Here is a 12,266-nt window from a genome sequence, read left to right as displayed (position 1 = left end):
GGCGTAAGCGAATGCAGACAGATTGTCAAAATATAGACAGCTTTAATGGAGGAATAGACTTACAGAACCACTGTTCCCGCGGAGACCAGGAAAGCAGAAGAGGACGCTGGGAGCACGCTCACCAATTTTATAGGAGAACTTTAGCCTGAGGCAAACACGCCCCCTAAGGGGTGGGACTTATCCCTACAGCTGGCTTTATGTTAAGGTCTTTGATCCATTTGAACTTGAGTTTTGTGCATGGTGATAGATATGGGTCTATTTTCATTCTTCCATGTTGATATACAGTTATGCCAGCACCATTTGTTAAATACGCTTTCTTTATTCAATTTGATATTTTTTGCTTCTTTGTCAAAAATCAGGTGTTCGAAGGTGTGGGAGGAACACTTCTGCATTACTGGTGAGATTGCAAACTGGTACAGCCCCTTTCAGTGTGGTGTTTTCTCAGAAAATTAGGAAACAACCTTCCTCAAAACCCAGTAATACCATTTTTGGATATATATCCAAAGGATATTCAATCATGCCACAAGGACATGTGCTCAACTATGTTCGTAGCAGCATTGTTAGTCATAGCCAGAACCTGGAAACAACCTAAATGCCCCTAGACTGAAGAATGGATGAGAAAAATGTGATACATTTACACAATGGAGTACTACACAGAAGAAAAAAAATAACGACAGCTTGAATTTTGCAGGCAAACCGGTGGGGCTAGAAAACATTATTTTGAGTGTGGTAACCCAGACACAGACAATTATCACATGTACTCACTCATAAGTGGTTTTTAAACATAAAGCAGGGGCTGGAGAAATGGCTCAGTGGTTAAGAGCACTAGCTGCTCTTCCAGAGGTCATGAGTTCAATTCCCAGCAACCACATAGTGTCTCACAACCATCTGTAATAAACATAAAGCAAAGAAAGCCAGCCTACAAATCATAACCCCACAGAACTTAAACTACAATGAGGACACTAAGAGAGACATACATAGATCTAATCTACATGGGAGGTAGAAAAAGGCAAGATCTGATGAGTAAATTAGGGAGCATAGGGACCTTGGGAGAGGGTTGAAGTGGGGGCAGAGGCAGGGAGGGGAGCAGAGAAAAATATAGAGTTCAATAAAAATCAATTTTAAAAAATTCCCAAGCTGAAACAGTTTAGATTCAGTGTTTTCTGGTTATCAGTTTTTTGACTCTTGGCAACTCTTAAGGCTCTTGCATGAGTGCTCAATGATGAGGCTCTTTTTTCTATCCCATGCATTAAAGTTCAGAACAGAGAGCTAGCGTCATCATTGCTACCTCACTCCGTCCTCACTATCCAAATAGTCTTGAGGGTCCTCACGTTTTGGAAGCTCTTTAGCTTTCTCCATTGTACTTAACCTTTCATGCCTTGTTTACATATAGTACCTCTTAACACATTTGAATATAAAAAGTAGTTTCTAACAAAAATAGTTGTCCTGATATTGTGATTTTCACCTCTATTTACTCATGAAGTCATTTACCAGACCAGAAGTCTTTAATTTAATATAGTTTATTTCAACAGACTATTCACCACAGATCTATTAGTTTGGAAATTTAACAAGCCATTTCCCATCATGACTTCTCAAAAAGGATCCCTTGAATTTCTTTCTATTAATAGAATTTGTAACAGAGAAATAAAAATATCCAGACATTGGAAATAATCTAGAAAGTAAATTTACTGTGGGATAAATATATGCAAACACGCGTAAGTTTTATATGTGAAATGAAGTGAAAACATCAAATTTCCTGTGATTCAAGGTGGGATAAACCATGCACATTATTGATATCTTTAAATAGTATTAAAAATGTAGCTTGTGAGCAAAATTGGGAAATTGCCACGAATAACGGATGAAAGGGTAAAAGAAAAGGAATGTATTTAGCCATATGTTTAGCTTTTTTTTTTTGAAAGAGAAATTGGACACAAGCAAAAAATATTAGCATCTTGAAGGGAGTACTCAGTTATGCCCCTTCTGTGTTATTTCCTGCACTTTTATATATGTTTAACACATTTCAAAATGCCTTCAGTTTGACACAATATATCTAGCCCATGTTCTGAATAATATATACAGTATTTCAAGCTAAAAATAGTTTTTACAAGGAAAACAGATTAAAATCAACACAAGATGCATAGAAACACCAGCACACTGTGTTTCAGAAATCAATAAATACTGAAATGCACATGTTTAATGGATGCAGCTGCTTTGATGAATCCAGCTGCTTGATTTGGAATGAGTATCTATATTCAGACAATATAAAAGACAGAGAAGAGCCATTTTCATGCCAAACTGGATAATATATCAACCCTTGTAAATTATTCTTTGGAGAATATATGAAGGTGAGGTATATTAACCAGAAAGTTAAACACCCCAATTAAAAGAAATTCTTCTCCAAAAAGGATATGCAGAAAAACTCATAAGGCATCCCGAAGGACATACTAATTTTCACATTAGGAAGTAATTAGACATATAATTGAGTGCTGGAGAAACAGATGAGTTATCCAAAATTGATTTAAAAATCAAATGTTTGGCAGCTCTAGGATCTATAAGCTGTGAATATCCCATTTTTTCACGGATCACATGGACTTCACTCATTATCAGTCATGGTCTAAATCTTCAAAAATATCTATTCTTCAAAATCATTATCAAGTGTATGTATGCCTTGATGCCTCTGTCCTACAGCTTTCTGCTCATCAGTCTATTGGTTTGTTTCCTTAAAGAACAATGTTCATGTCTATGAAGATGGCTCATTGAGGTAAGAGCCCTTGTGCACATATGCAGATCTTAATTTAAATCCCCAGCACCTACGTAGAAACACATGTTTTAATTGTGACACCTGCTTTTAAATCCAGCACTCCTGGAGACAGAGACACATGCATCTCGGTGAGATTGAGGTCAGCCTGGTCTACATAGTGGAATTTCAGGCCAGTCAGATCTATATAATGAGACTGTCTCAAACAAACAATGAAAACAGCTCAGCCCTCTTGGGGGCGGTGAAGGGAGGATTTCTGACACTTGCTGGCCATGAGCTTAGCTACAGATTCAGAGGGAGACAGTTTCTGGAGGAAATGAAGTGGACAGTAATAGAGCAGGATACTCAGCATCCTCCTCTGTACATGCATGTATATGGGCTCATGCATCAGCACACCCAAGTATACACACACCACACACATATACACACACTCACACACAAGCTCACACACACATACATGTTCACACACAAACACTCACACATATGCTCACACATATAGTCACACACATGCTCACACACACACACTAACACACATGCTCACACACACGCTCATACATGCTGTAAATGCCTAGTTCTGTGATTACAATTGTGTATAAATACATCTGTTTTGTTGTTATTGAAGGTTTTCTTGGATTGTTTTATATTATGGGTTTGGGGATCAAACAATCTGATACCAAATTCTGAATTAACTGTTTTCTTCATCTAAAGAAGTCTTATTCTTTGAAGACTACCACTCTCTGTTTAACTTCTATTTAAAATTCTTTCAAGATATATATTCTTATTTATTTAAATTCTTACTGGTACTTATTTTCTATATTCTAACATCTTCAGCATTGATTATTTTTTATTTCTACTTGATTTGTACAAATTCACTTTTCTATTGCAAATCTAGACACTGTGTCAGACTCCTAAGCCTTAGAGATTACCACAGTGTGTCTCTTCCCTGATTGTATTGCTGAACGCATTTCTTCTGCAAACCAATGCTTCTTTGGCCTTAATTGCCTAATCTAATTCCTTATGTCTACTAAGGAGTTACACAGCTGCATTCCACACTCCCACTGCTATTTTTAGTTGGCCATTATTCTTTTTGAAATCTTTATGAGATCAATAGACCTCTCTGAAGGGCCATTCTTCTTGATATGAAAACAAATGTGTCTCCCTGCCTGCTGAAAATGTTGAAATTTATCTATGGAAAGTCATCTGCCAATAGCATTTTGACGTGTCTGAGAGGCCCTCTAACTCAGAAATGGTAGATTTTTTTTTTTATTCTATATGTATTATTTGTTAAGAAAAGCAAATCAATACAGACTTGGCAAGAAAAGAAGATAATTGTCATTGTACAAAGTACTTAATTCAGCTCAGGATCATAGATGCAGGAGTGAAAATGTGTATTTGAGTAACCAGGCACTACTAAAAATATAATAAGTAGGGTGATTCATCTTTTCTTGTGATCATCCATAGTTTATGCATACATTTATCCAGAATCAATTTGTGTAAATGTCTAGTGAAGCATTAAGACAAACAAAAGTCCCCTCCCCTGTGTGACCCTCTCTGGAACTCAGTACAATAGTGGGCCTGCTTTGGTAACCTGTCTAGCTCCCCTGAACTGATGTACACTAGAACTTTGCACCATCATCTGCCTTCTCCAAGGAAACAATGTCTCTCTATATTAAATGTGAATTTTAAACACAGTTTCCTATATGTCAAGATCTCCTGACACCACAGGTTATTTTGTTACAGCTCTCTCTTTCCTTCTTTCCCTCCAAACCCTGCCTCCCTTAGCCTCTTCCTCAATCTATAACACTTCAAAAATTTGTTCTTCCTTAAAAAGGAAAACTATACTCTTTTTTTTATACCTTCATCCACCTCCTCATGGAATCCAAGCCCTTTCTTTTTTATCAGCCATGCTTACACTTTCCTGATAAACTTCCAGTTGCCTTGTAGACCACGGAGAGCTTTATAATTTGTTCACAGAAACGGTGTTGCTTGCATTCAACACAGGCTCCAATGTGATGGTGATCATTTTTTCTCTCCTAAAAGTCACTTTCTTTTTTTTTTTTCATTGTTACAATCCTTTATTTTTTTGGGGGGTTCATTTTTTTAATTAATTTATTTATTTATTTATTAAAGATTTCTGTCTCTTCCCCACCGCCGCCTCCCCTTTCCCTCCCCCTCCCCCAATCAAGTCCCCCTCCCTCGTCAGCCCAAAAAGCAATCAGGGTTCTCTGCCCTGTGGGAAGTCCAAGGACCACCCACCTCCATCCAGGTCTAGTAAGGTGAGCATCCACGAAACTGCCTAGGCTCCCACGAAACCAATAGGTCCAGTAGAATCAAAAACCCATTGCCATTGTTCTTGAGGTCTCAGTAGTCCTCCTTGTCCGCTATGTTCAGCGAGACCAGTTTTGACCCAGGCTTTTTCAGACCCAGGCCAGCTGGCCTTGGTGAGTTCCCAATCCCCATTGTCTCAGTGTATGGGTGCACCCCTCCCGGTCCTAAGTTCCTTGCTTGTGCTCTCACTCCTTCTGCTCCTGATTTGGACCTTGAGATTTCAGTCCGGTGCTCCAATGTGGTTCTCTGTCTCTGTCTCCTTTCATCGCCTGATGAAGTTTAATATTCAGGAGAAATATTCAGGATTTTCTTTGGGTTCTCTTTCTTATTTAGCTTCTCTAAGAACCCGAAATATAGGTTCAATGTCCTTTAATTATGGCTAGAAACCAAATATGAGTGAGAACATTCCATGTTCCTCTTTTTGGGTCTGGCTTACCTCACTCAGGATGGTGTTTTCTATTTCCATCCATTTGCCTGCAAATAAAAGTCACTTTCTGATTTCAGTACAATTTCCAGTTTCTTAATCATTGCCACTATCATTACTGTGTGGTAGTCAATTTTCTTCCTCTCCTAACACTTGATGTTCTCCAGGAATCTTTCCATTTTTTTATTACACTCTTCTTGCTTATCTTTCACTTCCTCGTTTTATGAAGAATCATGGAATCATTACGTCCTCAGCCCTACACAGTCAGCCTTATGTTTCTGCAAGCTCTGCGCATATGCCTTTCAACTACTCCTTGTGTGTTCCTACACAAGTAAATCGAAAGCAAATTCTTTACAGAACGTTTGAGCTTTGCTTTTCTATCCAAACACTCACATGAAATATTGGTAACAGCTTATAATCCAAACTCTAGGCTTGGAAATCTCCCTTCCCACCCCTCCCCTCAAGTACAGACTCTTTATATTGCTTTGCATCTCCTCTCTTTCTTTCACACCCTTGATTCTTGCTGTCTGGCTGCCACAGCCTTAGTTTGGTTTCTTGTTCCTGTAAAAACAGCCATAGTGCCCTCACCATTTCTCTGGCAGACTGCTGAACTGCAACCTGCTGAGGTGACATCAGATCATAAATGTCTCTGAGCAGCTGGCTTCCAGTCAGTTTTTCTGGGTAAATATTGCCAAGGTCTTAGCATCGCATCTCCTGGATCTTCTTTTGTCATCAAAACCACTAATCCTAACTTGAGTATTATGGGAATAAAGAGCTGGTCATAGAGATCGCAAGCCTGACAAATCACTGCTAGATTAAAATGAACTTTATTAGAACATGCTGGTTTTAAAATTCCATTTCATTATGATTTGGATAATTATTTATATTGGGTTTATATAAATAAATAAGTACTTATAGTTGTTTAAAAGAATATAATGAAGTTGTGTTCTGGAAGCTTCTACTTCAGTAGTGGATCCTCCCTGTCACATCTTTAGGTTCTTTGTGAGATTGCTCCCAGAGGGGTAGCAGGGTAGCTATCACCCCTTGGAGAAGACAAGCCCTCTCTTATGCATGTTCTTGGAAACAGTGGCTGGTGTTCTGACAGGGGCAGTCCTACACTATTTTGTATTCAGGAAAATACTCTCTGTGGCAGGAAGAAACTGTGTACAAAGAACTAATTACAGTTGTGAGGTTGCATTCTCGTGGCAATTAGCACATCACGGGGGTGTGTATTTTGCAATAAATACCAGCTGGTTTAACATGAGACGCCTTGTGATTTGAGAAAATGGCAAAAGTCCTGAGTGAGAAACTGTTGTTTTTAAAGGGCTTTGTTTAACATGGGAAGGATTTAATTTTAAAAAGAAAAAGAAAAAGAAGCACAAATTCAAAACCAGCAAAGTCTAATGCCTCTTCCGTGCAGCAGTTTTCATAGGTGGAAAGAAACAAGGATGTGGCAATGCCCTAAACAAAGCAGAGTAGCACTCCATTATGTCTTATTTCCAGATGTGAAAGCGCTGTGACTTGTGACATCAGCATCATCCTATAGACACTTCGGTTCTTTTTCCTCATCCTCACAGTGCGTGTGGAGACCACCCTGATACCCAGTATTCACAGGGAGAAACACAGCTTTCTGATAGCTAATGGCGGGACAACTTAATTTCAGGTCTTCCGGCTCCAGAGACCAAGCCTTCTTTGTTCTTCCTACTTGAGTGACAGGATCCGAATAGCAGTCTTCCTTCAGGCTTTGTTCTCCAAGAGAAAGTTTAGCCTCACAAATATTGCTTACTTCAAGGAACGGCAAAGGTCAGCTTGCTTTGTGTTCTGTTGCTCTGGTCTGTCAGCATCTTGCCACTGTGCCTCCAAACCAACAACCTCCCCCACACTGGAGAGGGCCTCTCTGGAGCCCTAATGCTCTCACAGAAGACACTCCGGCTCCTTGCATTAATGTGCTCAGTTATTCTGGTGAAGATAAGACTGTATTTTCTTCTAAATAATTTAAATCTCATTGGTCGTCACATGTTGATGACTGAAAGCAGCCCACGTGTTGTTCTAGAAGTTTCAAAGCAACTGTTTCTTTTTCTTTGTATTGATTAATTCTAAATTAATAATATAATAAGTATATATAATAAGCAATTAATACATTTAAAGTATTAATATAATTGCATCACTTTCATCCTCCAGCTCTTCCCAAGTACACATTCCCTTTCAAATTCGTGACCTCTTTTCTTTGATTGCTGTTAAAAGGCTGTTTGTTTCGCGCCCCATCCTCCCCTAAGTGGCATTACTGAATCTGACTTTCATTTCAGCTGTTCTGCATTTCATTAGGATTAGTCGCTTAAAAAAATCAGTCAGTGACAATAAGTAAATAAATAAATAATATTATGTTTTTAGTTTCACTAACCATTATCCTTAAAAATAAAAAATGAATGCCCAAATCAGAATGGGCTTTGGGGACTGCTAAGCTGATGCTTTTGTTTAGCTTTTCCTGGCTGAGATCTTAGTCTTCATTTGAAGCTCTTCCTTCCATGGACGAATGACGGAGTCACTACCCTCTGCCAGAAGCACCAGCCGTCTTACCCTGCTGTGAGTTTGCTCATCACCTGTGTGTATAACACTGCATAGGATAGTGTTCTGTATTATTGTGTAATGTTTTCTTATAATGCTGCTGCCAGTGTCCACCATTCTCACTGCCTTGTTAAGTGACCCATGTTTTACCTTCCACAGTCACCAAGCAGCATCATCTAAAGAGCTGGTTTTCAGTGACAGTAGTTCTGTGAGAAATACAGAAACGATGCCACCTTTAAAAATGATGTATGTGGCTCTTACCTTGAGTCTCAGCTTGCCTTTTTGACTTCCGTTTTCAGAGGTACAATTCCTAACAAATTAAAGGGAGTGATAATGAGTACTTTCTTAAATGGTAATAATGATGTTTTCTGGTCATAAATGCTTATTGTTTGTATTCCCGTTAGAGAAAACCACATGTCTAGAAAAAACCCCGAAGGAGTGGAATGTGCTTTGCCTACCCTGGAGCCAGCTCTTCACTGCGCATGCTCTACAGCTGATAGTGCCCTCTCCTTCTACAGTGTACTATCGGGCTCTCAGGTGACTTGATGAATCGCCTTTTGCCTTCTCATCATATCTATTTTTCTGCTTTTTAAGTACTAGTTTATATGTTGTCCTGTTTGATAAGCCTACTGTAATTCCCTAGAACTGAAGAGTTTTATCTCTCTTTTTTTTCTATCTTTTTTTATGCTACTAAAGATTAAATTTAGGGCCTCACACATGGGAGAAAAGCTATCACCAAGCTGTATGCCCCTTATCTTTGGGTCACTGTCGGAAGGTCTCTGGAAGCACCTCCATCATAAAACTTTCCTTTACATTTCACTTTTTTGCCTGGCATACCTGTTTTCTCCCTTTAGGGTCCCTTTGGGAGGAGAATGAGTCTGCAAGCTCTCCCCTCTCCCTTTCCCTCTCTTTCTGTCTTTTCCTCTCTCTTGGCAGATGTTTCCATGGGACCTGAAACATAATAAATGCCCAGTAACTTCTTAATGAAGTAGAGATTTTTCTTATTAGCAGAAGTTATTCATCATCTCCATCTGCAAAGCATCTTATCGGCACTGACAGATGAAGGGAGATGCAAACAAATCTCTCATTAGATGCCAAAGGATGTGAGAAGCAATGGAGTAATCAGAGCAAGGACCTGGGCTGCAAAGATGAGAGCTCTTTGAGAGTTGGGATGTGGGACATGGTTGGGAGAGACAGACCATGCCAGGCAGAGGAACAGCAGGATGTCATAGGACACTGCCGACATGAATTAAAATCAAACTCTGTCAAATGCAAATAAAGCAGCAGGGCTTTAAAACATACAGTGTACAATGTAATAAAGGAGATTAGAATAGAGACAGCACTCTGAGAGCACAAATTCATTTAGTATTATTTGAGATTACCTTGCTGTGTGAAAATTTAGACAGGCTGTCAGGGAAAATAAAATACCATTGGTCTGGCATGCATTACTCTCTCTTAAAGCTAATTTACATTTATAATTAGACTTAAAATGATTATTAGCATTAGTAACTCTAACGCTTGCATGGTTCCTGGTTTAAACTCTACGGTGTATAGAGCTCTGTGGAGAAGGACCATGCTTTTTCCCTTCCTCTTCAGTTTGATCTGAGATGAGACCCTCCAAACCAGACTGATACCGTGAAGGAGCATTGGAGAGCATAGAGCAGACTGTGCTGGACAGGAGTGCTGCTGGCATGCTCAGGACAGATGAGGCTGGCTGCACTGTGCCATTCTTTACTTTGTCTCCACTGTGCTGTAGAAACCCCCCTAAAAGACTTCCAGAGACTCAGTGATGGAGCCATCACTAACAGCTCAATTCTGCTACTTGGAAATGTCAAAGTAAGCAAGAGACGCAGGGAGATGGGAGGAAAAGAAAACGGCCTAGCTTCTTTTCCTGTTTGTGAAATAAAATACTCTGACAGAAGCAGTTTAATGGAAAAGGTTTTTTGTTTGGTTGGTTTTGTCTCATTTTGTTCTTTTGTCGTTGTTGTTTTGTTTTGTTTCTGTCTTTTAGGTGCCCATCATGGTGGGGAAATCAAGGCAGCCCAGCCAGAGCTTACATCAGCTAGGCACCTTGTATCCACAACTGGAAAGCTCAGAAAGAGGAATACATGCAATCAGCTCACTTTCTATTTCTTATTCACTCCCAGTTGGAACTGGCAGGACTGGTGCAACTCCAGTGGGCAGGTCTTCCCACATCAGTTACCTTAATTAAGAAATCCCCCAGAGACACCCTCAGAGGCCCGTTACTCTGGCGATGCTAGAAGCTGTTAACATAAAGTTTCTCAGAGTCACACTGGATGTGTGGTGGGTGGGAGAGAATCACTGATGGCTGACGCATGCAGCGTCAGTATCTGGCAGGACTCTTGAACAGTGACACATTGATGAGGCTATAGAGAAGTGAGGAAGAAGGGCAGACAAAGAGAATGACTGACAACAGTGACAAGCTAGTAAAGACTGGAACACTGGATGAAGATGGCACCAAGGCCAGAATGGAAGAGGGACATTAAGAGCTGATGTCCTAGGGTCATGCTCACCACCTGTCCCAACTACAGAGTTTAAGGACATGCTGTTTCAGAGCATCATGCTCAATGACTCATGCAGTGAATGGGCCAACCAAAACCATGCTGAAACTAACACCACTGTAAAAATTTGCATTCTAATTCAGTTTCTAGAGGGGACCAGAGCCTGGGAAATGATGTCTGCTTGCCTCCCTTCACCTGTTCTCAAGCTGAGATTGCTATACAGGGAATTCGCTTCAATTAAGATCTGGTTCCAGATACTAATGCTCACACAAACCTGGGTATTATAAACTTTGGTAGCAGAGACCATCAGTCTGTGTCTTCAGTACACTACAAATGGTTCCGGAGTCACCAAATTTTTTGAGAACCAGATCGGTATGTAAGTTGATAGTTACTGTCCTGCAGTTGTCCTTTTTTATACTTCTAAGTTTTAAATACTTTTAAGTTTTTAATACTTTTAAGTGCTTTGTGAATTCAACCCCCAAATTTAAACTAAGGCACTCTTAGTTTTATTCCAATGAGAGAGTGGCTCATGTCCATGTAGACTCCATTCTCTTTTGATAGACATGATACAAGACCACTGTTCTCTTACAGACTGAAGGGAACAGGAAGGAATGAGGAGAGGGATGTAACAGCCATGACTTTGTTGACAATCATCCTTTTGAAATGGAAGTTGCTACTCATAAAATTTGACTATTAGAAACCTGGATTTTCTTGTTGACTACTTAGCCCAACAATGGAAGTGGAAATCTTAAGAGGTCACAGAAAGATAGAGTTGAGGGATGAGATCTGTGGTTTCTTAAATGTGAAACTTCCAGTTAAGTCGTCATAGGTTTCCAGAGAATCAAAGACTTACTCCAATTATAAAAATAACTCTTATTCTGTACAAGCAAGTGCATAAAATCAACTTGAGGAAAACTGAAATATGCTAAGAAGTCAAGCTTACAAGCATAACTGTGTTTGTGTAAGCAGGAATACAAGACAGCAAACATGTTGACAAATGCCATCAAGGTTTCCTGTGGATCTTCTTTGCTAAGTAAAGTCACAGGCCAAATGAATTGAGTTCCTAGGAGTTCCACATAACTGAAAAGCCCGCAGTGCATCAATGCAGGGAGGAAATGGGAATTTTTACATTTCCCTATTCAAACTCTTCTCACTGCGTGTATGGAAATCGTATTAACATTCGTGAATGGTGCACATGCCCTCTATGTGCTGCTCCCCAGTGCCTTCTAATGAACTCTGGCTCGGCAGGTAGGACCCGATAATTACACAGATAAAATCTGTACTCCATTGCTTTCTCAGCGGATGATGACAGAAGACAGTGCCACACAGCGCACACCTTCTGTTCGAAGAGAATAGTGAAGGTTTTTTTTTCAGGGTGAAATTTAAACATGGATTTAGATCCCCTAGGCACTGATGATGATAGGATATTTGCACACAGTTATTTCAAAAGTAAAAATAGCTGAGACACAATAAATAAAACTTGAAAAGCAATGGCCCCCTTTTAGCAACAGGAAAAAGTGATTATTACAAGCACATATATAAAGACAAAATTACATTTTCTGTGTGTGAGTTAGTAATGTTGCCGTTTTTATGTTTAACATTAATGGAAAAATAACAATGTGAACTTAAAAATGTTTTATATCTTTTTTCAAGAAAGTCATCAACAGTT

Source organism: Alexandromys fortis, unplaced genomic scaffold, assembly GCF_014885135.2.
Source record: "Alexandromys fortis isolate MF-2015 unplaced genomic scaffold, M_Fortis_MF-2015_v1.1 scaffold_100_1_3062724, whole genome shotgun sequence".
NCBI lineage: Eukaryota > Metazoa > Chordata > Mammalia > Rodentia > Cricetidae > Alexandromys > Alexandromys fortis.
Note: the sequence above shows the minus strand (reverse complement) of the source record.